The following is a 27272-nucleotide window of genomic DNA, read 5'->3' as shown; positions in this document are numbered from 1 at the left end:
TTGCTGTCTCTGTCTTTTTTCCAAATTTAATCACTCTGTGGTCACTCCTTTTTGGTGTTGCATTTTCAATGTCGAGCAGTGTATATCAACTATTAATGTGAAAACTGATGTCATGCGAAAAACATCTCCAAGTCCACAAAACCTCGAGGGAGCTTCAGACTGTCAAGTAAATGTTACATCCATACGGGTTTCAGAAATAGTATACTGGCCATTGAAAATTTCGCTTTATATCCCTGAAATGGGGATGCGGAAGCCACAGTATCTAACAAAATAAAATTTTTAGAATCGAATTTTATAGGTTCGGATATTGCGTACTTTGATAGAAAACATCCATTTTTACAAATTCTGAATCTTCTCATGTTTTGCGGTAAATAAATAAATTCTAACAATTTTATCTTATAATTTTATGCGTGTATCTGTTTCTGAGGATTACTATAGAACTGTTACCAATCTCTAAAGCTTGAATTTCAAAATGTGACTGATAAACAAAACCCCTGATCAGAAACAGCGTCATTTTATAATACTCACGTAATGAAAATGAGTTTTTCTTTAAAATTCTAAATTTAACACAGGCCGTATATAGGAATAATTTATTCGTTAATGGCCAATTTTAGGGATTGAAATTTTCAAAATATTAAACAATTTCTGTAAATGAACCTTAAATAAGATTTCAGTTTTTATAATAAAATAAATGTAGCTAATTAATTTACAGTGTGATATAAATCTTAGTCAAAGATTGGAAGACTCAGATTTTATTAACTTTTATTCGCACTTCTCAAATAATAAATAAACTCAATTACGAATTTTTGCAGTAAGAATAATCGTTTTGTGCACTTGAAAGTTAATAAGAAAAGAATCCAACTGACTGATGGCCATCCGTGATCATTTCGGATAATAACTCACCAAGTTTCAAAATTTATCAAAATCGTAACGCCATCAAGTACCAAGCTGGAGTAATATATAAAAAGGTTTATAATTACTTGCATACAAACATATGTGCTTTATTTGTTCATCGAAGAAATATTACTAAATAAGAGAAAGAGACTAGGTTGCTATTATTTATTTTCAAACCTTCTTTTAAACCTTAAAACTTTTATTTTAAATTAAAGTAAATTACTTAACAATAAATTAAATATATTAGAATTACATGAAATAATCGTCAGTACGAAAACTTAATATTTAGCTGTCACAATATATAAGTAACACAAATGTCTTGCAGATACCAAACTTTATATTTCAAACGGAGGGTAGGGTGCGAACTGCGCCAAATTTGATTCAAGATCCCCGTTCCCTTCTTATCAAATCCACGGACTGCGCGACGTTTCCTGTCCCCTATTTCTATCCCAAGAAGAGTGGGTGCTACAAAAAGTCATTTATCGTCATTAATGGAATATTCTATTGAGACTGCAAGCCTTTATTTTCGTTTATCAATATTGTAAAAATTGTGCATGCAAAACAAATATTAATTTAAAGTCTGGCGTGTGCTAAAGTAAAAATAAACTTCTTTTACACTCATTTTAAAGTTTTATGATGCTTAAAGGAATGATGAGCCAGATCTTTTTTATTCTCTGTAAGAATTAAAAACTTTTCAAGTTGTAGATTTTAGTCGCTGATATATATATATTTATATATATATATATAGTTTTGAATAGTAAAATTGATAGATTAATGACATACAAGAAACTGATACATAATCAACCTATCAAATATCGGATTTGTAGCTCACCTTAAATACTTTCTTGTCTAGATAAATATAACCAAATCTTCTTAGATAGCAGAATGGTTTTTACTTTCAAATTTACCATTTTAGGTAAACAGTTCTAATTTAATTTAAAATATTCTCTTTATTAAATCTAAAAATTGGACTTCTTAAGTCGTTCTAAATTCACACTAATATTATTGCAATATATTTCCGTTATTAAGCTTTCATTTTTTAGCCATTAAAGTTACTTTAAGGTAATTTTGTTACAAATTTCATAGTTTAATACTAGAAACTTTTAAATATTTATTCTGTTTTCCACCTGATGTACTTTGGCATACATTTAATTAATAAATTGACAATTAGGAACGTCAGCAAAATTTTCACAATTAACAACAAAAAAAATTTCAAACTCTCTTATGTTCAATTCCTGGGATTTTCAGTTCCCTTTTAATCCATTCCTTTTTCACATATTGTTGCACTGTACTCAAGTTTTCATGTATGTAGAATTTATATACTTTGTATTGTATTTATGCCAATTTATATTTAAATGATAATTTTTACAAATTCTTCTATCAAACTCTAGTTAACAGAAGATGTTTCTAACACCTTGGCAAAGCTTAATCTTCAGCATGTAGCTTATTTTCTAACCTAGTTTCAAGCTGAATTATTTGTATAATTAATTACTTGAAATTATTTGTTAACAAAGATGGTCGCTAAATCACGCTAATAATAATTTCTAACTGTTGTAATTTATAACGCAACGAGTTCCTGTGATTTATAATATAATTCATTTATAATATTTTCAGCAGTATTGAAATTAATAGCAGATACTGATAATGTTATACATTTAGATTACAATGATTTAGATTGCCATAGCCTTCTTCACTCATGCTTTTATGCTACATTCCTAATATTTCATAATGGCATACAGGTAAGTTTAACTCCTTCATTAAACATGTAAATCTTTAATTCAGCCCACTGTTGTTCTTACGTGTGCTGTAACTTCTATTTTCTTTAATATATTGTTCAGCCTAATTTCAAAAGGTCTTATGATCAAGCGGAAAAGTCACTAAACATTGGTAGTTCCGTCCGATTTCTAAATCTCAGTGATCCCCCAGCTCTTTCTTTTTTTCTACTTATTTACTGTGTAAAAATGTAGCGTAAAAATTTCAGTTCATGAAGTAAAAATACTTTTTTAACTTATTCTTTAAAAATATTGCAAAAATTTTCATCTTTACCTTAGCATATGTTTTTGCAAATCCCTCTAATAAGATTCGGTTTCGGTTTATTTAATTATGGCAAAGCACACTAGGGCTATCTGCCTAAGGGAAGGGATGCCTTCGCTGAGGACTTTCTAAGGAAACTGGCTCGTATACACGTTACACAAGGGGGAAACCACGAAAACGCCCATGCAGCCAGCCCGTTCGCGGCATTCGATCCTCGGACCGAACTACCAGTGTTCAGCGACTTTACCCCTCGGCCGCTTGTGGGTAAACTAAAAAGAAAAAAATAAGGAAAGAAATTAACTCGGTTTCGGTGATTGATACCTCGGTACAAATTATATGTAACACTTTTCAAAAAGCATAGAGTTTATACTGGATATCAATAAATTAAAGATTATTTTTCCATCTAATTTTCTTAGCATGTTTATTCCAGAATTTTCTTTACACGCTGTAGCGAGTAACTTTATGAGTTTTCTATAATCATTCAATTTCTCTAGCTATGGCAACTTTGCATATCTTCTGACAAGTAGTCATATTTTTAACCACTGTTATTTTAATTCCTGTTGACCATCAGTACATTATTCACTTGTTTCACAAATGCATATATTCATTTTATACGCAAATCTACGTAAAATAGCACTAAAACTTCAGTTACGCGGAATTCTTGATCGATTGCTTGTTTTAGATTGAATGAAATTAAGCTTAATTTTGCTGTTAATTACGTAGCTTGTTATTAATTTAATTATACATTTCTAATTAATTATATGTTCAGATATTTCCAAGTATATTACTCAAACTTTTGCATCCCAATTTTTAATTTTTGGTTAAAAAATAAACTTTAACTTTTTGGAGGCCTGATTGATTATATTAATTTACAGTATTGTTTATCTACTTCCTTTCTTCTAGATAAAGTTTAGAAAAAACTTCTTAGTATAATAATTTAAATTTATTTACAATTTATACGTCAGTGTTCCAAATGTATAGTAATGTTGTTATACTAGATTTCACGCTAAGTTTTTTTTTTAATTTAGCTAAATTTAATTTCTGCAAACATTTACATGATTACTTTGATTAACAAAAAATACACTTTGATATGGAATAATTTTTTGCACGCTAGTGAACTTTATTAAATTTTCCAGTCTAGTTCAGACATCTTGACTATTATTGATGTACTTTATTAAAAATATAATTGGTATGCTTTATAATTATTTAATTTATGATGTTATTATTGTAATTAATGAAAGATGTTTGTAATGCTAATATGTATGTTTACTAATACATTTTATTTCTTTGTTAGCTCTCGTATTTATTACTGTTATTCAAGTAATTAGCCTGCTGGTTAGATATTTTTTACTTTTTCTTGTGATATGTAATTCTATTTATTTATTTTTATTTTCCTCTTGGCTGCAATTGGTTTCGAAAAGTTCAATTGTAACCCTGTAGGCAGCAGGGGGAAGAAATTTTGATTGGCGCAGTTGGACTATAGCACGACCCCCGGGGAGGGGGGATTTGCATTAGCGCAGTTGAAGTACACCCAAACAGAGAATAACATAAATTAGATTTTTTTTAAGGATATTATTAGTCTAAAGAAGCTTTGTCCCTGAAGGACTCTTGTTTTCGTTTTGCGATTTTGCGTTGAATCACTATAAGGGTTCGTTTTACTTTTCAAACTGTTGCCACCAAATGTTAGAGTCCTGCATTACATTTAAAGAAGTTAAATAATGAAAAATCTGCATAAATGTATGTATATTTCTCGCATTGTTATAAAACAACAGTACATAGAGCCATCGAATTTTGAATGACGTAATCCTCCTACGAATATGGGCATATGGAAGACCAAATTTGAAATTTCGAATTTGTTTTATTATCGATTTCATATTTTGTAAAACTTCAACGAATTTTTGAGTAACAAACTCAACGATTTAAAGGCGAGCAATGGCAACACTCTACGGTGGTTGAAAAAAAACCTTTTTATCTCCAGCGCGCGGAACTGTGTATCGGAAGTTCTAAAGATATGCTCATTTTAAAATTATTTTGTGACATTGCTACTGAACTGAATTTTATGGTTTAAGTGCAAAGAACATGATATTTAATAAATAAAGGTAACACACAAAACGTTAAAAACACGGCCCTTTGGACGTAATTTAAAATCTGAAACCCTTCAGATTTTTTTGAGGGGGAGGCTTGTTTTATTTTATTTTATTTATTATTATTTTTTATTTTTAAAGTAGCCTATCAGCAGAAGAGCTGCAAAATTACTAAACATTTATGTTCCAATAGAATTCGAATCCTGAAGAACAGGTTGGCTGCATGGGTGTTTCGTGGTTTTCTCCTCCAGATAACACAATCTAAATCAATTCTTTCTTGATTCTCGATTCCCATGGACTAAAATTTTTTCGATACAGCTTCTTCGTTCAAGCAGTGGCATAGCTAGGGTGGGGCAAGGGGAGACATATGTTCCTGGGCGCAGCATCCAAGGGGCGCCTAATTGATGCTGCGAAATTTTTTAATGAAATGTTTTCCATTCTTGGCACACAGAAAGGGGCACAAATTCTTCAGTTGTCCCCGGACGCTGGAAACTCCCCTGTGTTCCGCTGGAAACTCCCCTGTGTCAAACTTCCCCTGTGTTCCGCTGGTCAAACTTCCCCTGTGTTCCGCTGGAAACTCCCCTGCGTTTTTAAGACTTGAACACAGGGGCTGACAGATATGAACACATTAGTGACAGTGATATGAACTTATTTGTGACAGACTTGGCCCCTGTGTTCAAGTCTTAAAAAACTGAGACGTTATGTCCTGACAGAATTTTTTGATGCTCTAAAAATGAGTGATTTGTTGTTAAACTCGTTCTTAAAGGATCAAATTTTCTACATTTAATTTCAAGCAATAGAGTAAAGTAGGAAACCGAGGCATATTAATCAGTAATTTTTTGCCTGGGAAGCACCGTATGGCTCATTTTCAAATTTTGTTTTATTTTACCGATTGTTGCTAAAATGATGTATGAATTTTTACCAAATGCCATTCATGATTGAAAGTCAGGAATGTTTGCCTTCAAGTAACCGATCAGTTCTGAGAATTAATTAAAAGTGATAATATACGCAGCCTGCTGCTCATTCTTTGAGCAAAATCCTTAATCAATAAGTTCAAATTCCAGAATATTTCTCTACGCCTAGAATATTTCCCTTCATGTGGTCGTAAAAATTCGTAATTTGCAATTCTGTGCGAAATCATAATGAAATTTTAGGTAAATTAACCGAATTGGAAAAATTGGGCCAAAGCAACACAATTGGAAAATGATTTTTAAAAGCTATACTAAAATGATGATATACCTCTAGGTGATTTACACTGTCACTAGATGGCAGCACCTGTGGCAAACAATTATGGATTTACTTCTGAAAGTGCTTTTGAATTTTTTTTATGCTATTGAATATTCCTTGTTTGCCTTTCCATTTTTTTTAATTATGAACTGGACATTTTTGTGTATTCCACTGAGGCTAAACGACAAAATTGTAATACGGGTTTTTGATGTTTAGCATTATTTAACGCAATTGCATTATAATCGTTTCACTGAACGGCGTTACAAATTCTACGCCTGCTTTTGGGTAACAAAATTTAGCCCCAAAAGTTTTGCATTGTGCTTAGATTAGGGCTATAATCTAGCCATTTTCTGCAATATCATTTCTCTGAAAACATTTTTTATGCTTAACAGAAAGATAATAATGTAAAAATTCCCGCATAAATGTCAACGTTCTCATTACTTTTCATACGTTCATGTATTCTCATACACACGTTCATTAGTTGGTTAATTAGCTAAGGCAGAGCAATTCTAGAACTATCTAAGTAAAGGAACGAATGCCATGTGAAGTACTTTCTGAGGGAAACTAACTCACATTTATGTTACCCATAGGGGGAACACCATAAAAACTCCTACTGTTAATAATGCCCTACTTATTTTGTTAGTATAATTTAGCTACTTGTGTATGGCAACACTAGGAGATATTCAAGTTGGAGAACGATGTAACAACGCGAGGAGCGTCATTGTTTCTTTCGTGATAAAGTTTGTTTTCGTTGAAACTGATTCTATTGTGTAAATAATCACCGTAGTTATAGTGTTTTAAATCATAGAGACTATCTTTAAATCTATGATGCGAGTCTTTAATTAAAGGCTACTTAGTGCTGAAGTGTGATTTATGATTTTAAGTACTGAAAGCAGAAAAAGTCGGTGATACTTTTTTTTTTTTTTTTTTTTTTTTTTTTTTTTTTGTAAGCTTTAACATTTCTGGCATCCGTAACAGTACTATTTACTTATTTAAAGATGTTTCAAGTGATAAAAGGTTTTAAAAAAGAAGATTTGAAACAAGTTGTGGAAGAAATCGGTGAATGTTTACCGCCAACCGCTACAATAGCAGGTTTAAAAGAAATTATTTTAAACAGTGCAGAATATAAAAAGGATCCTGAATTTGTTCAAGATTTTCTTTCAACTGCTATTTCGGGTCGAAAATTGTTAGAGCAAAGACAAATTGAAAAGGATAAGCTGAATTATGAGCTTCAAAAATTGAGAATAGAGCAAGAACTTCAAAAAACAAAAATGGATTATGACCTGGAGTTGGCAAGAATCCAAGCACAGAATGAAAGTGAGTTATTTCCATCTATTTCTGTTTCTGATGTAAATAGTTCGAAACGAAATTTTACTTTGCCTAGATTAGAATTTAGACAATTTGGGGATGGCATTAAAGATTGGCTTCCTTTCTGGAGTCAATTTGAGCAAATTCATAAAGATAATGATATTGCCCCTGAGGATAAATTCCAGTATTTAATTCAAGCTACTGTGTCAGGTTCCCGCGCTAGAGAAGTTGTTGAGAGTTTTCCGCCTATCGGTGCTAATTATGAAAAGGCGGTGGAAAGTTTAAAATCCCGTTTCGGTAGGGAAGATATTTTAGTCGAAGTATACGTTAGAGAATTATTGAAATTAATCGTAACTGTTCAAACTAAAGAAAAGTTTTCATTAACTTCTTTGTACTATAAACTTGAATCTTATTTACGTGCTTTGGAAACATTAGATGTGACAACTGATAAATGTGCTTCTATATTATATCCAATGGTTGAGTCCTGCTTTCCAGCAGATTTCTTAAAAGCATAGAATCGTAGTAATTCTTCCGATTCTAAAACAGAAGCGAAGGATCGATTAAACAATTTAATGCAGTTTTTGAGATCTGAAGTAGAGGGAGAGGAAAGAATATGCTTAGATGTATCTGGTTTTGGTTTAGGGAAGCATCAAGATAATAATAATAAGCCAGTAAAAAAGAAACATTCAAGTGCAGAATGTTTACGTAACAAGACCCCGACAGCTGCATCACACAGTTAAGAAATGTCGAGTTTTCTTAAAGTGCTTGAAGAGGTTTTCTTCAAACTTTGAAAGCGAATCTTATTTCTGCTGGTACACAGAAGACTGTAAGATTACTTTTAGATTCAGCTTCGCATAAATCATACATTTTAAAGACTGTAGCCGAAGAAATGAAACATTTCCCGGTTCGTCAGGAAAGTATGGTACATTCGCTTTTCGGGCGGTGTTTTGACAAATCAGTTGAAGCATAATTGCTATAAAATAAAATTGAGAAGTTTGAATGAAACGTTTACATGCAATTTCGAAGTCCTAGATCAAGTTGCAATTTGTGACAATGTTTGGCCTGTGTGTAAAGGCCCTTGGATTAAAGAGCTAGAAGAAAATGGCATAATTTTAACAGATGTCGCGGTTAATTGCGAAACCATTCATATTTTCGTCGGAGCCAACATAATGGGAAGGTTGTTAACCGGAAATAGGAAAATTTTGTCTTCGGGTCTCGTTGCTGTAGAAACTAGTTTAGGATGGGCATTAATGGGTAAGGTGCCAGTAGTAGTTCCTAATGAAAACTTAGCAGTGGCGGTGACATCAATGTTTATCAATGAAGCTGAAGTGTCAAGTCTATGGAGATTGGATTTTATAGGGATTAATGATCCTGTAGGAAAGAAATCTAAACATGATTTTAAACACCCGTGTCCGAGACTGCCTAGGTACAGATCCTAATCAGTAGCTTCTCAGGTTTTACCTGAGTCGATTCCAGGAGGGGTGTTCAAATAACACAAGAATTTTCCTGTTCAGACAGGCAGCGAGACGAACTGCTTGTTTCAATGATCGCCAGGCGCCTTTTTGACTCGTCGCCGTCGTGCGCCGCACGACCTTGCACCTATTGTCGGCGCGGGCCTGCCTGTCAGCAGAATCGTGGTCAGAAAGTGTACTCTTCTCTCTTTATTTCCCAAACCTTGACAACTCCTTTGAAATATCCTATGATCATGCTCTTTTACTCAAAAACTCCTTCCCCCAGGAACCCATTGCCGGGTTCCCCTCAAACTCCGTCTCATGATTATCTCTCCTCCCAATGATTATCTCTCTTACTGCCTCCTGACAAATGAGTCATCCTTCAATAGCATCCGCTTCTAACTTAGTTCAGCAGATTGCTCTACGCTTCACCACAGGTTAAGATCTTCTGTCCTTGAATTTTTCTTATTTCATTGCGTAAAATATTCTACGTAACAAAAAAGCGGAAATGACACATTTTTACATCGTATCGTTGCGTATTTATATGATTATGCACGTGCAATATTCTAGAATTGAGTTATTTGGTTACCTGCTACTTTAAAGCATTTTTATGACTTTACAAAATAATTAGAATTAAAAGATGGTTAAGTCATTTATTAACAATTTACTCATTATAGTATAATGATGAATATTTTTAAAATATCAAAAATATGGGGTTGCTATTTATATTTATGGCCTAATAATGAAGAAACAAATGTTTATGATCGAAACTGGGTTTATTGTTTTTCAAAATATTCTCCATGAATTTTCGAAGCACTTTTCCCACTCCTATTAAGGTATTTCCAGAACCTGAGTTTTAAAAACATCAACCGCTTCCTCAGGTGTCGCAAATTGCTAATCATGTAATTTATTTTTGATGTGCGGGAATGAAAAAAAGGTCATTGGATGCCAAATCAGTACTGTACGACGGATGACCCATCAATTCGATGTTTTGGCCCGTCAAAAATTCCTTTGCTTGAGCCGATGTGTGAGAGCTCGCATTGTCATGATGAAGAATGATTTGCTTCTTCTGCTTTTTTCGAATTTCTCCGATGACTACTTGCAAACAACTGGTCGTCTACCATTCGTAACTGATGACCTGTATTGCTCCAACGCCACTGTCGCCATGTGACCGTTAATGCCGAAGAAACTAACAAAAATTTGCTTCGATGTACTTCTTCCGTGAACAATTTTTGTTGGATTTGGCTCGTTTTGGATAACTCTACAGTTGACTGCTGTTTTATTTCAGGCTCATATGCATAGATCCATGATTCGTCACTTGTGTAGATGTTATACACAGCCTTTGATGCATCTTAAACGTATTTTTCCAACATTTCCATGCACCAATCGACACGAGCTTTCTTTTGAGCGTTTGTCAGATTATGAGGGATCCAACGCAAACAAATCATTTTTACGCGCAAATGTTCACGAAATATCTTATTGATGCTTGTCACTGCTTTATCATTTCACTCACAGGATCGATATTGTCTGGCTCAACAACAGATTTTGGACGATCTTCACGGAATTCGTCTTGGAACGAACGTCGATCACGATTAAATTCGTGATACCAGTTTTTTTACAGTGCTGTAGGACGGTGCTTTATCGTTGTATTAAGAATTAAGTTCATCGAAGCATTCTTGTCTTGATAACCCACGTCGAATGTTATGAAAAATAATAGGAAGAAAATGTTTACGCGTCAATTCCATTTTCTGGAGATGAATTTTTCAATTTACTGTAAATAACACAAATCACGCTAAAATAGCAAAACGTTCTGAAAACGTTATAGTTAAAAATATCAAACTTACGATTGTTATCGTCTGCGGTCACCTAGCAGCAGTTACTGTTGTCAAGGCCGGAAATATAAATAGCAACATTTGTAACTTTCTATTGAGGCAAAAATTCAAATAAATTCTGCAGTTTAAGCAACATTCTTAAGAAAATATTTCGAAGTTGTGCGATACAGCTGAATAGTTTTTCAGTTCATTTCTCGGTAATTCCCGATACAGTTTCATAGTTTCAGTTTTAAGGCAATGTATTGCTACAGCAGTGTTCATCTTATGACTTGCTAATTATGGTTTGAAATTAATATATAATCATATATTTATTATTATTACTATTATTAAGGAACAGCCCCGAATTGGTTTTTAATATTTTGAAAGGAAAATATTTTTACATGAGCTATTAAGAACGTTGCGGTGACATACTGACAGATCTCAATCCACCACTACCTAGATATTAAGTTATGTTATGTTATGCAGATGTGAAGGGGCCATCTAATATTTACCCTAAGTAGGAATTATTCCCACACACTAACTAGAAAACCAACAACATTCCGGTAATATTCATCGAGTCGTGATGAAATTGTGACCCCAGCCAACGCTACAAGTTCTGACACCGCCAGCGGCATCAACAGCACACCTAGTTTCCAGCATTAAATTAGATTAAGTAAAATGCATTATATTACATGATATGCATATGCATAGTTGTATACATGGTTATTTACCCTAAGTAGGTATTATCCACACACACCAACTAGAAAACCAACAACATCCCGGCAACATTCCTCGAGTCGTGATGAAACTGTGACTCCAGCCAACGCTACGTTCTACCACCGCCGGTGGCATCAACGGCACCTCTAGTTTTCAGCGTTAAATTAAATCAAGTAAAATACATTATATTACATGATATACATAAGCTGATCAATTAGCAAGAGGCAGCCAATGATACAAATAGGATCGAAACTTCAGAAAGACTTCCCAAATCATACATGAAAAAGCAGTTGAAAGACCTGATAGAAGAATGGCAAAGACGATGGTCAACAGGAGAAACAGGCAGAAGAGTCTACTCATTCTTTCCCAAAGTAAAGCTAGAGCAAAGAAGTACCACAAACTTTTTAACTCAGTACTTCTCGGGCCATGGATCCTTCCAATCTTACCTCTACAGATTCGTTCTTAGAATCACGGATGAGTGTCAATACGAAGAAGTCGGTGATCCAGATCACTTTCTTTTCCAGTGTCCAAACACAAGCACAATCCACTTAAAGAAGCCGTTAGAAGTCCATAAGCCAAAATGGGCAGAACTCCTAACAAAGAATACAGTTGATCATAGGAAGCTTAGAGACATAATGCAGCACTGCAGCCTAATAAGTAATGTTCCAAATGGAAGCACTCACTAAAACTACTGCAAAGATCTGACTGACTCTCTACCTTTTTCATCACTGCGCAATAGCCTGACTAAGGTGAAGTCTCACACCCAGAATAAATTAGCTACTCAATTCTCAATTATTGGCAGGATGCCAAGTTCCATCCGAAATAAGGAAAAGAGGTTTTTTTTTTTTTTTCCTCCCTGTCTCCTTTTATGCTGAGTGAATGGATTAAGTGATAAGACACTCACCCTTTCTTACAGTCTTACAGTAACTAGCCGTTACTAACTGATTGCCAAAAGGCTAGTCCCTCCAATGTTATCAAGTAGTGCAGATATGTAGCATAAAAAGTAGAGATCAGAGCTGGTTACATTTTGTACTCCTAGCTGCTTCGTATTGGTATTTTATATGGTATTAATGAATCGTATTTAAATTAGGTATAGCATGTAATGGTTGTATAGTATTGTATTGGAATAATGTAATCTTGTGTTAATGCCTTATGTACTGCATTATTATGCATTGTGTATTGTGTTAGTGAAGTAATGCAAGTCCTCCTTGCTGCACTGTAAGTCTTAGTTGCATATCACGTATTACATGCAGACAGTATGTATAGTAACGATAAGCTCAGACTAGTATATAGATCTCTTGGTCGTGTTGCACTCTGCTAAAGGTGTCAAATGTTGTAATAGGTGTTAAATATTTTAGGCAGGTAACACCTTTTGCTCATTAGCATTGTGAATCATATCCTGTTCGATTCAATTATATATAATCAAGCATCATGTTGTAAAATGTATCATATCAGTATTTAATCAAGCATCATGTGTTGTAAAATGTATCATATCAGTATTGTAATATATAATCAAGGATCATGTGTTGTAAAAAGTATTGTAAAATGTATCAAATGTGTCATGTGCTGTAAAAAAGTCTCCAATGTTCTAAAATTTACGAAGTGTTTCTGAAATATTAGCATGTAAAATTATAAAGTTAGTTTGAAGTGTCATGTATGTCATGTCAAGAAATATCATTATGATCAAAACAGAACAATGTACTCGTAACTCATAACTCTGTAAAGAAAAACGGCTCTGTATGACCATGTAAAACTTTTTTTTTATTTAGTACGAATAAATATCCGGAGGTCTGGGCTTTAATCTGTGTAATGCAGTCCCACGACTGTCAGGCAACGGAGCCCAGTCACTCTGGCCTTCTTTTGTACCAGATGCATGTTTTAACCCATTAACTGCCAAATTTTTATTTCATCAATTTTTACTTTATTTCTGTTAGTTTACATCTAAATAATAAGGAAAACATGTTTTTCTCATAAATGCATCCATTTGTTTTCAGAAATTTTAAATTTAAGTCCGATCATCAAACGGGGATCATGATACTATCTACTTTTAATGTCAACATTCAGAACAGTCTACGTGTAATCCAACATTACATTTTCCACATTGTTTTCTTGCATTTGTTTTGCACAGTGCACATTTTCTTTTTTTACCATTTTCGATCAGTTCAATATAATGATTACCAGATGTTCTGATAACAGTAGGAACACGATTAATTGATGTTTTAGTGAAAGAATTCCTTCTACCCTTTTTTGCATCTGAGAGTTCTGCAGATAAAGCAAGATATCCTCTAGCAACCATCCTCCTATAATCTAGCAATGGAATTTTATCATTTGAAATACAATACAGTGCGTGGGCGTTAACCAGTGTTACGTCGATGGCATTAGTAAGCAAAGGAAAATACCATTTTTTCCCTCTTATTCTGATTCTGTATTTTTGAACATTCCAATCCATCTTGTATACTCCACCCATGTATTTGTTAGATTCTGATATCAGTTTGGGCTGTGGTACTTGAATATCTTTCTTCTCTGTTCTACTTCATCGCTTCATCTCTGATATTGGTTCGATAGTTTCATGATTAGACAGAAGCCTTACACAACTGTTGTCATTCCACATGACAGCTAAAATTTAATTACGGGAATCAAATCTGTAGTCATATGCCCCGCGTTCCTTTTTCCTTATCTCTTTGTCTGTTGCAATAGGGCATTTTTTCATTCTATTGAATCGAACAGTTCCTGTTACTCTAACGTCAATGTCCTGCAAATGTTTCATGAGAGAAAATCCTGCGTAAAAATTGTCGAAGTAAACTTTATGAGCATTTGATGTCTGAAGAATAGATACCATCTGAAGGACAACACATGTCCCAAGCCCACTGATGCTTTCATCATCTAATCTTCCTTCATGCACTTGAGTCTGATAACAATATCCAGTCTGTGAACAACAGTTAACCTATTGTTTGAACAAAAACCGCACTGGCTTACCACGTATAAATTGTTTGAGGTAGTGATGTCCATAGTAACGAACCATTTGTTCGTCAATGCTCAAACTTTCAGAAAATACCCAAAATTGTTGAAATTTGTCAACCAGTGGGCGAATCTTGAAGAGGTTATCACGTTTACCTAGTGGAATCCTTTCTACACTCATGTCCATAAATTAAGGATAATTCGGAGTCACGCAGAAATCGAACTCTAAAATAAATATATCACCTGTAAAATCACTACACACATCTTCAAGAATCATATGCAAATTTCAGAAAGTAACCAGATGACACCGATGGTACGTCTCAATGACGTGAGTGTAAGAGAGTGATATATAAGGAATACAGGCAAAGAAGTAAAAATATTCGCAGGCGCTTTATAAGCATTTCAGTGCAATAACCGAATAGTTATGACACAAAGGACACATTTGGATGATTTTTTACGTGGTAGATTTATCGGCCGTCTGGAATGTGAGCATACCCAACTGGAAGTATCAGACGAACTTGGAATTGCCCAGAGTGTCATCTCCAGGTTTTGGCAACGATTCCAAGATGATGGCAATGTGAGTAGACGTTACGGCACAGGTCGCCCCAGAGTTACAACGCCGAATGAGAACCGGTATTTGGCAGTTACTGCCGAAAGAAACAGGCGGAGCACAGCCTCAGGCCTGTCTCGTCAGCTCTCTTCAGCCACTGGTACGCCAATTTCAAGGCAGACCGTGTACACAGGCTTAGGGCAGATTGGTCTATATGCTCGTAGACCTGTCAGATGCATTCCACTTACTGCAACTCACTTTCGCCTGCGGTTAGCCTGGAGTAGAGAGCATGCATGGTGGACACCGCAACAGTGGGCTTGTGTGATGTTTTCCGACGAGTCCAGGTTTAGCTTGCAGTCTGATTCTCGCCGGACTTTCATATTTTACCCGTTACCACCAAGAAAACATTGAACGCCACCGTTACGGTGGTGCAGGAGTGCTCGTTTGGGGTGGAAATATTCTGGGTTCCAGAATTGACCTGCTTGTTCAAATTAGAACCATGACAAGCCAAATCTATCCGGACGTCATTCTGGAACAACATGTACGTTTGTTTCGGGGCGCCATGGGCGCATATTTTGTGTTTATGGATGACAACGCTCGTCCTCACCGTGCAAACATCGTAAGCGAATGCCTTCAATCGGAGGATATCACCCGTATGGACTGGCCAGTATTCTCACCGGACTTGAATCCAGTAGAGAACGTGTGGGATATGCTTGGCCGACGAGTTGCAGCCCGTCAACCTCCTCCTACATGTCTACCGGAACTTCGGAGAGCATTGCTTTTTGAGTGGTGTAATATCCCCCAAGATGAGATCGATAATTTGATGCTCATCATGCCTAGGCGTTGTACGGACTGTATTGCATCGTCTGGGAGACATACAATGTATTCACAATCATACCAACCATTTAATATTGGTTTTTTGTAAATAGGATTTTTTGTAATTTGCTCCAGGGAGAAAAAATCGCTAATTTTTTAAATAATATCAAATATATAGCATCTTTTTTGCTCTTTACCTTTTGTTTAATAAATAAGCTTTACAAATAAGTCAAATTTGTTTTGCTTCTAACTCTTCCTTTGCCTGATTTTGCATTATCCTTAATTTATAGACATGAGTGTAAATCAGAGTTGTCACTGATATGTAGGTACCTATTATCGTCGTCATCGTCAGATGCAAAAAAATCATCAGAATTTACAATTTCTTCTATTTCTTTTAAAGAAAGATATCTTTTACGCGACATTTCCTGGAAAAAAAAGAAAAACAGTTTTTTTTACAATTTTGGTCAGTATCAGCCATGATCCCCAAATAGGGATCGATATATCTAGGTTCATTGTATCCATCCAAATTACAGTATGAGGATAAATAATATATAAATACATTAATTACTTACCAATGATCAAGGGAAATTCAGTATAACAAAAATAATTGTTCCTAAGTAACTATTTTGTGTTTTGAAAATAACCGTATTATTTTTCTCGTGAAAAGTAACGAGAGAGCAAGAAAAATAAACTCTTGAGCTCAACTAACTGAGTCCACGTGTTTGTTTAAGATTTCTACCCTTAGTTGAAATCTACACCAAAGCATGACCACCCGTAAGGGACCACCCAGGTGCAGCATGACGTCACAATGTAGGTAGGCGATTCCCATATGGGGATCATGGTAGGGAATGGGTTAAGATGTTATCTATTGCAGTGGGTATAGACATCATGTTTCACAGCATCGTATATTGCAGTAGCTACAAGCGTGATATTCCCACGCAACAAATTATTTTTGCACACATAATCTGTTTACACAAGTGTTTCCTACCATAATTAAGTTATAACTATAAAAATTGTTTACAAAGCTTATATTTAAGTATTGTTGTGTAGTTGCGCTAATACTTTAGGAACTGATTTTTGACGAATCATTATGTGCTTTTACGTATGTTTTTGCGATAACTGATTTGCAGAAATTACATTATACCTAGCAATACATTGTTATTCACACGTAAAGATAGATCATGATGTTATATATTGTAGTGGCTAGAAGCAATTTGTTTCTAGTTTATAGATCATGTTTTCAATCATGACTTGTTTACATCAATATGTTACTTAACATAGTCTGAACAGACATAGCTTTATTATATTTATTTCAGAAATAATGAAATAATAACATAATAATTTAAAAGGTGAATGCGGATCTGATGTGGAATTTTAATTAAGGTATCATATTTTTTATTGGGCTGTTTATGTTTGAGGAAGATTGGGTTTTGATTAATTGCGGGGCACAGGAAAAGTACGACCCTAACAGAAGAGCTGTCTTCGTAGAGAGGGAGCTCTTTTAGCGGAAATGGACTCGTCTTCACGGATTTTTAGGATGTTACCACTTTAAACTCAGACAAGATGAAAAGAAATATTTACCGTCCTAATCATTACTAAGAGGTTTAATCAAAATCATAGTATTGTAAGAATTATTTTGTGCATGTGAAAGTTTAATTTATGAAAATGAAGATGTTTCTACACTTATTTAGCTATAGTAAGTAGTGAACACTTTCATATCTACTCTTATGATCTAAAACTGTGCACAGTATGTTAAGATATCAGTATCTAAATTATGACTGAAAATACATTAAAAAAGGAAAGAAACTAAAGAAGACACTTTAGCGATTAATTTTTTAAATAATTTATTAATAATTGTAGATATAAGTTATGGATGTAAAAATAGAGGTAGGAATTAAGAGATAAGAAATGAAAATTTAGACAGAAACAGAGAAAAATCTATCTCCCCACCCCAATCTGGCACATAGGGCTGAGATTAAGAGGGCAGTGGGGAAAAGACATTCCTCCGCGGATATATTTTGGGCGGTAGAAGAAAGAGCTATGCAACCAAATTTCCTTCCTTACTTCAGTTCTGTTTCTACCATTCTCTGTATTTTCATTACTGGCGTTTTAATGGCTTTACTTTTTTCTATTTGTATTCTGTAAAAATCATGGTCTTGTTTCCTATCATCTTTTGAAACAGCACATTCAGTATCTATTCATTCATGGCCTAAATTTAGTTAATGCTCGAGTGAGATATCAGTTCTTCGTATACAATTGTAATTCCAGCCCCATACCCAAATAAGACAAGGTTCCAGGACTTTATTTTATTATTTAATAATTCATCATTAACTTAATTAATTTTTATTTGCCCTTACAATTTTATTTAATTTTAATTTTATTTATTTAATATTTTAATTGCTAATTATTTTATTTTAATTATTAATTATTTTATTTTAATTATTAATTATTTTATTATTATAATACTTCTTTTTTACTTTATTTATGTATTTATTTTAGTTTATCTTTTTCCTTCTTTTCTTATGGCTTTACTCATAGGCTTCTAGCATTTCTAATCTTAGAAAGTAAGCCTGGCAACCTATTTGCTTGGATTTGAGCCCGGGGAAAAATTTACCGTGTCCAGAGATCTTAAACTGCTCTGCAGTTGACGGATCTCCTTACTTTGGAAAAAGTGGGTTACAGACGACATTAGTTTTGAAAGTCATGCATTTTCTGTTATTTAAAATGCTAATAGTAAAACAATTCATTCCATCTTTTTCGTTAGTGTACATTTCCTTAGCATAGCACTGATTAGATGTTCCTCAACAGATGAGCACACAAGAAACAAATCTTCTCAAATTCTTCTTCTGACACATATCATTCCAGCTGTATTAAACTGGGATATTCTGGTTTTTGTCACTTAGGTTGACACAGTCAGTGGCGTATATAGAGCTTTTGGTCCGTTTTGCAAAGAAAAAAAATTCTAGGTCTCCTTCTCCATGATTTTCAACGCAGCAAGTAAAAGACTAAAAAACAAGAGGGGGTCGAAGAGTCGGCTTTGCTTTTATTCCGCTTCTGATGAAATTTTTCTTTCTCTGAGATATACTATGTTTACAGATATATAAATTTATGCAGAAGAAAACACGTCATGCAAAATGTACAATTAAAAAGAAATATATAAGTTACAAAACTCAAGAGGAAAGGAACCCTAGATTGACGGAGATTTTATGCAAAATTATATTTTGAGTTTTATATGAAATCTGCGCCAAAAATTACTGTTATTGCTTACTACTTTATTATTATTTACGATGTTTAAGAAATTAATAAATAACTGGTTAAGTAAGTTACTGCCTTGCAGACAAAAGACATAATAGACAAATGTACGAAACGGAATTACTCAAATAATACACCGTAATTTCCTTAGATCACACACATGAATTATTCAAGCATTTGCAACAAGTAAATATGAGCCTTTTGTGTAAAAAATTACATATTTTCTAATGTTAAAGCATAAATTTATATCGGAAATATAATAAACTTTTTTGTTGTTGTTGTTGTTTGTATGTGTGGAAGATATTTAGGCTAAAGTTCTCCCCATCCCTTTCCTTTCGGTTTCTGTCCGTCCCTATTTCTCTTCTTTTCGTCTTTTCTAACTTTTTAATAGTTAAGATTATAGTTCAGCTGAGTAATGTAACTGGTATATCTGAGAGGAAAAGTCACCTTAAATTTAAAAAAATCCATTCGTCTGATCCGAAATGATTTATCAGAAATCTGTCTAAAGAGATCTATCTGCTTAGTGATTAATTTTATGTGGAGAAAATCCCAGGAAACCCTGAAAGACCTGTTCTAGAGAATAAATTTTTGGCCTTAAATAATTTTACATTATTTCCTTTTAAATCTGGAAATATTTAAAGAGAGAATGTTTATAGTCATAATTTACAGAAATGAAATATATTGTTTCTCTTTTGCTTATAAAATGTACATTTCTATACCAGAATATATGTAATTATAACTTTTACTGACTTAAAAATGCCAGAATTTTGATTTTAGTTTGGATTTGCTTTGTATTGACTTTGTGTACGCTCGAGGGGGCGATCTGTGAAATTATATTGAGTTAATAAAGTGTTCTTTACATCCTTCTTTGAACTTATTCTACTTAAGAACTGAGGATAATTCCTCACACAGTCTTCTAGGTCTCCTTAGTTTCTGTTACCCAAATCTACTAGACACTATAACATTTAATATGAAGAAAGTTTAAAAATTGCAACCTATATGAATGCTTCGTTTTACCCTTTTTTTCATTAATCGTTAATTTATTGCAATTTAATTTTACTTCTCTCAATTCTTACTTTATGTAAAGATCTTATTCGGCCAACACTTGGCACGTCTCTGATTAGGCATAAGCATACATAAAATGTCTCTAATATAAATGTATGCACGAAAATAAAGTTTTAAGAACAACATTTTCGAAAAGCTTCAGTGAGGGTTTCAGCCTTTCTTAGAAGCTTCTAGATAATATTCTTATTTGGGGTAATGAATGAAAAGTTTTAAGCGTTTTCATACATCATACAATTATTCATGTATGAAAAGGTTTTATATTAAAATCTGGTGTGAGTCAGTTTATATTATTAAGCACATTTTGTTCAGAGCCTTCAGTTTTCGGAAAACATGCAATTCTTATGCAAAATAATTAATTTTCATCTATCTTCATTAATTTTTCTCTGATATGGAAGATTAATGTTTTTCTGCCTCCATTCTAAATCGAGCTTGCTGGTAATGTAAACACAGTCAACGCTTATTAAAATGACCATTCCATTACAATGACTCTTATGAAAGGCGACAGTTAGCAAGATTATTAAATAAATTTTCTGTATACCGATCATTGGATAAAGTGTATCCTTTTTCTAGGTGAATGACTGTTCATTACTTTAATAATCATATCGAATAAGATTTTATTATCAGTGTTAGTAATCCTTACCCTAATCTAACATAATTTTTGTAGTATTTACAAAAACATTTTACTTATGGCACTAACATAAAATCCCTCCTTGAAGCTATGGGAATTTTAACAAAAAACTTCCAGGAGTGCTTCTTAAAAACATTTTGATTCTAGTGAACTACAGGGGTATCTTTTGTACCTTAATTTTTCCCAGCTTTGTAACATGCTGTCCTTAAAATTTTTCACAATAAATCTGAGTACCGATTTCTTATCAATTATCACTAGTGATCTTCATCATTAGGATTTGAAAGCTCTTGTCTAGATTTCAAAAACCTACGAGCAAGCTTTTTAGTTTCGTATACAAATTTGCTTCCATTTGAAGTTTGATGTACATAACGCAGTAGTAGAGCTTGTTTTATGTATTTCCAAGGGTCCTTTATCCTATTACGTTCATATTTTATAGAAGCCATTTTTGTATTTAAAGTGTAGATATGTAAATGTAGTTCAGCGTGACAGGGCACTTCAGGGCTTCAAGTGTTTATGCTGCAGCATACGTTGCATACCTTTATTTACGCGACTGGACACTGTTTCAGAAATCTTCTGATCAATTAATACGCCTTTTTAGCCTATTTTAATATTTTCTGCATTTGATAGAAATATATTACTTTTTAAAATGTTAAACTCCGTTCTTACTCACATCATCAGGTTTTGCGTTTCGTAAACACCATTTTTTTTTAATGTTCTATGGCAGCATTTTGCCGCAGATCTTTTTCAGCCTTTAGATGTTTCATTTTCGATCAGTTGAATCTGTCATTACTGATTTTACAGTTTACAAATTTCTTCCATAATGAAGTTTCCACTTATTTTCCTTGCATCTTCTTTGCATTTCATTCTTCAGTCTGCACTTTTTTTCCCTGTGTTACTAATCAATTCTTCTTTTGTTTTGCTGTTCAATTTAATGCCGTCTTTTCTTCTCACTTTGATCTAATAGCAGATTGTCCATTCTTGTACTTGTATTTGCTATTGTTATCAAATTCATAAGAAATTATTATGAAAGTCTTGCTATGTTACAACACTATTTTAGCTTGATCGTAAGATAAAATAAATACCATAAACTAATGCATGAGCTTTTAAAAATTAGAATGTATTATTGCAACAGCAAATGCACCATGTTTAATGCGATTCGTTTTCTAGGGTCAGGTTTTCTAGGTTTAAATAAATCACCGATTGCTTCATGTAACACATAAAAATGCTAATAATTACTAATACTACTAATAATTTATACTAATAATTACAGTACTAATATTACAGTACTTATATAATTAAAGTACTAAGAGTAAAAGGTAATATTGTTAATGGTTTGAAATAAAATTTCATTTTTCGTCGCGATTATTGCTTGTAAAGCTCTTAAAACAGTTCAGAAATTTTTCAAATTTGAATTCTTACGAAGGTATATAATTAATTGATGCCAAAAATGGGACAGAATCTTATGAATAAAATATTTTTTCTCTAGCACGAGACGTTTCTAACCCTTAACTATATACGTAGGGTCTTTTCAATTCAAGACATTCTAATTTTCATTTAATGATTATTAGATTTTCTAAATGTTTAATTTTGAAAACTAACACAATGATTCATCACTGTATTTCAGCGCTACTTGCTTTCCGCTAAAAATAATTATATACCGAAGCGATAAAAACATCAAATATTTTGTTTTTAGTTCTCTTTGACAATTTCTTTTTTATTTCTTCTGATATAGGAAAAATGACTGCAGACGCTACTGAAATAAAAACTAAACAGAAGAAGCCTGGACTTTTAATATTAAAAAAAAAACTTTAAAAAAATCTCAAGAAATGCAGATTAAGATAAAAAAAAGTTTTGCGAAAGATTTAGAAATAATCTGAGCAATGTCACCAGTTAATTCTTTTCAAAAATTGCATTGATTTAAATAAGATGGGGGGAGCACAACATTTCGTGCCAATCAAAGTTTTCAATGACTTTTATTCAGTTAAATTGCGGTTGCTGTCGGGATTCACTTAGTAAGATCAGGCAAATAAATATTATTTTACAAACGAAATATTATGTTATATGTAAATCAGTCTCAAGAGAACATGATTTTATTTAATAATTATGCAATTTAAAAAGATTTTTGATCAAAACTATCATTTAATGCAAATCTGAACACCTCTAAGTAGAATAATAAAGAAATCTTTATAACAGATTCTTTTAGATCCTACTAATTACAAAACACAAGATAAAGTGACTAACTAAACATAATTCTTCATATGTAATAATAAAAAAAAAGCATACCCAAAGCGTTTCGGTTTGCAAATTAGATGAAAATGGTTTTATTGTCAGCTTGGTCGGGAATTCTATAGCTTCAGTGATAACCCTAACCTAGTTATCAGTTTAAGCTCATGAATTTATTGCGAGTAAATGTACTGTGTCATAATTGACTGAAACATTCCAAAGGCTAGGTTTCGCCTTTAGGCCTCTTACCTTGCTAGGTTAATTCATTTACAATACAAGGGTTTAAACTTGCAATATAATTACAACAGTTGTTTAACGAGAAAGATAAACGACATAACAGATTTAATTACGATTAAGTACGGCTTAATTCTGTTTTCCCATTTCGTTCCGTTGTCATTGTTTAAATAAAAAAATCTGATGTGTACACCACATGACACATTATACACATTTATATATATATATATATACGGAATATTAAATTATACACATTTTTTCTTGCATTTCATTTAAACTTATTAGATTGAATTAAACCTACTTCGCTGACAGCGCATAAACCACAATAGAATAAATGCATTCTTTAAAATTCACTTTGTTTACCATAGCGACACTCTGGCGCTAGCTTTACTTAACATTATTATATTTCGTTCATATTTTAACTATGTCTATGTCTATGTCTTATCACTTAGTAAGAGGCAATCGACCATTAACGGCCTTTACCAATATATGATACTTGACTTTTAAATGCTTGAAGAATCGAGAAAGTCGTATCCAATAATATGGAAGTACTTGTGCACATGCTGTGCTAGAACTCAGAGATTACTAGCGACGGAGTCTCCTGTGCCGCCGTCCGTAGAACAAGTAAACTTTCAACAAATGAGGTGCTCGTGTGGCGCCATCTATTAACAGTGAACAAAAGCATTTTAGACTAGAAGAGAAACACGCTAATGTGACAATCAAAATCGTAAAAAACAACCTTATATTTAGCGTAGATATAATGAAACACTCAATCGATTTCGAGGGCAGCTAAAGGTCCCTCCTCATCAGGAGAAAGAAATACATAGAAAGAAGAAAATAGGAATCACAGAAACACGTGGTGCTTATCAGCACTGCACGTGGTTATAACTAGATTTTTAATCAGAGTTGCACTGGCCGCCTACTTTTACTGAGCCAGGCTGTCTGATCAAGCATAAAGAAATATTAGCGAAGTTAAAATAGGGAGCGAGGGGCAAATGCACATTACGCTCAAAATCTCGTATCAAGTTTCGTATCAAGGAACATGAATCTTATGTCAAAAAAGGGAAAATTAACAAGTCTTCAATAGCGTATCATAGCTGGACTTTTAACCATAATTTTGATTTTGCGTCTGCAAAAATCATCCAAAAGGCTTCTTCCATAGGCGAATTGGATTTTCTTGAGGCTTTTCACATTCACAAAGATTTAGAAAGTTTAGTTAATGATTTGAAGTCCAATCCAGTCCTTCCTAATGCCTTTAAAATTCTACTATCTTAATTCAATTATTTTTGCCGATAGATGGCGTTACCTCCTCGCACTTGGTACTACCAGAGGGTATAAAAATCCGTTCAGTGGTTGCTTTCCATTATTTGAAGTTCAGATTTTGAGCGTAATGTGCATTTGCCCCTCGCTCCCTATTTTAACTTCGCTAATATTTCTTTATGCTTGATCAGACAGCCTGGCTCAGTAAAAGTAGGCGGCCAGTGCAACTCTGATTAAAAATCTAGTTATAACCACGTGCAGTGCTGATAAGCACCACGTGTTTCTGTGATTCCTATTTTCTTCTTTCTATGTATTTCTTTCTCCTGATGAGGAGGGACCTTTAGCTGCCCTCGAAATCGATTGAGTGTTTCATTATATCTACGCTAAATATAAGGTTGTTTTTTACGATTTTGAAAAGCATTTTAGTTGACTGGAGCTCTGGTTGCGCCATCTCTTGCAGGATGTATTGTAAGACATTTTTCAAATTTCATAAAAATTATTATTTTGATAAGCAATAATTGGCAAGTAAAATGATGAAAAACACAATTTGCAGTAGATTGAAACGTCTCACAAGAGTAAAAACTATTTACACACAAAGTCTACCTGCTTTGGCAGGAACAAAGTCCATAGCGCTTTGTGATTTGATAAGTAAATCTATAAGTAAAGAAAATGAATTAAAATCTTGTCTAACTAAGAAGAAAACGAAAATATATACATTACCACCGACTATTATGGTGAATAACGCGGGGCCTCTTGTGGCGTTGTTCAATTGTGAAATCATAATTTCCTAGTTTTTTTATGATATTGTTAGGATGACTGTCACATTTCATAAAAAAGTTATAAGAAGCTTTTAGAATTTCAGAATCCGTGGGTTTAATTTTTAAATCATTGTGAAGAGTGATGTGTTTCGTACGAACCATGGCGCATTTGTAATTATTCGGATGGCCTTGCTTTGAATTCTTTGTATTTTTTTGCGATGAGTTCTTGCAGTTGCAGCCCACGCTGGGGAAGCATACAGTAAAATCGGGCGGATAGCTTGTAGATAGATAACTCTTCTTGTAGGGAGACTAAGTTTAGAATTTCTCCCTTTGAGTGCATAGATACTGCCTATTGCTTGGTTGTCTTTTTTACAGATATTTTTTATATGGTTTTTGAAGGTTAGTTTTTAATGGAGATAAACTCATATTATAACTCAGAATGCACAAAATTTATATCATTTAAAGAATTATCTAATCGTTGCCACATGTTCTATTCAAATACTATAATAAAGCTAGAACGATGTATAAAAGAAATTAAGCAAACATAACAAAAAAGAAACAGTTTTTCACAGACGATTGAGTATTTCTCATTCAATTCATTCAGTTTTCACTTCGCGACAAGGCAAAAATACATAAAAACTCAAAATATCTGTATTAAAAATTACGAAGTAAATCTTAAACGTTTATTTCCTCGAAAAAATTCCAGAAAGGATTAAGCATGATTTAAATAATAAATGAAGGCGTTATCTTTGTTGTTGCGAAGCTAAGTTTCTCTAGATTGGCAACAAATTAGCTATCCTGCTGTTTCAAATGTAAACAAGAGCAATGGCCGCCATCAAAAACATTATTAGGCTTAGCGGCACTTAAACAATTTTAAAATTGTTGATAATTCTAAAAATATTGCATACAGATTTACTAAATTACTATATATATATATATATATATATATATATATATATATATATATATATATATCCAGTCTATTACCCGGCTCAGTGATCTCAGTTTCTTTACTCTTATATGTTTGTAAATTGTACATTTTTTGCTTTAAAAATGATTGAATTATGTTGTTCTTATCTTCCGGTTAAGGTTTTTATGCCTTTAGTATATATATATATATATATATATATATATATATATATATATATATATTTACGTTTGGTGCGGCCGATTGCAACCAAAATACGAGGTGCACATCTACATGTTATAGCAGTCCTATATACAAAATTTCAACGTTCTGAGGCTACTCGTTTTTGAGTTATGCGAGATACGTACGTACATACCTTCGTACAGACGCCACGAAAAATTCTCTTCAGAATTCATTTTAAAGCAGTTTTATAATTTTTTTGGAGGAAAACAGTGTTTTATTCTGTCCTTACATACAGATATCACGGAAATACATCGATAAATTGCATTTGAAAGAGGTCAAAATGGGATATTTTCGTTGAAATATGCTGCCTGAAGCTTTTCGCGATTACAATACTTCCTTTTTACTTCGTACAAAGAAGTAAAACTGTCGAAATCAATCATTCAAGATTAACGAAGTTAATATTTTGCGTAGTTTGTGTTGATAGCTCTCTAAAAGAAAATGTTAAAATTTTGTGTAACTCAGGGAAAGGAGGATTCACGCAAAAGTAAAATTCTATATTTTTGTGAAAATAAAATGACTTCTGAATTCGAAACCATGTTAACGAAGTTCCTTCTCTATTGTTTGAAAATTCTCATGCGCTGTTGGGAATGTATGTGCGATCCGATATGCTGGAAATGCTATATGGGCATTAAAATTATATAATCAAAGAAGAAATCACTGAAAAGAATCACCAAATCCTTTTTTTATCACTGATTGAAAAACAATAACACAGATTTATCAAAACAATAACACAGATTATATCCATCTCAAATGAACAGGCGCATAACATTTAGCATGAGCATTTGACATGAAAGAAATTCTGCAATCTTCAAATTTCGGTTGTGTTCACATGAAATAAGTAACGTCATCATG

The sequence above is a fragment of the Stegodyphus dumicola genome, chromosome 4 (assembly GCF_044657685.1).
Source record: "Stegodyphus dumicola isolate Sdum_Otavi_A_Nest chromosome 4, ASM4465768v1".
Taxonomy (NCBI): Eukaryota; Metazoa; Arthropoda; class Arachnida; order Araneae; family Eresidae; genus Stegodyphus; species Stegodyphus dumicola.
The sequence above is the reverse complement of the archived record's forward strand: the minus strand, read 5'-3'. Positions refer to the sequence as shown.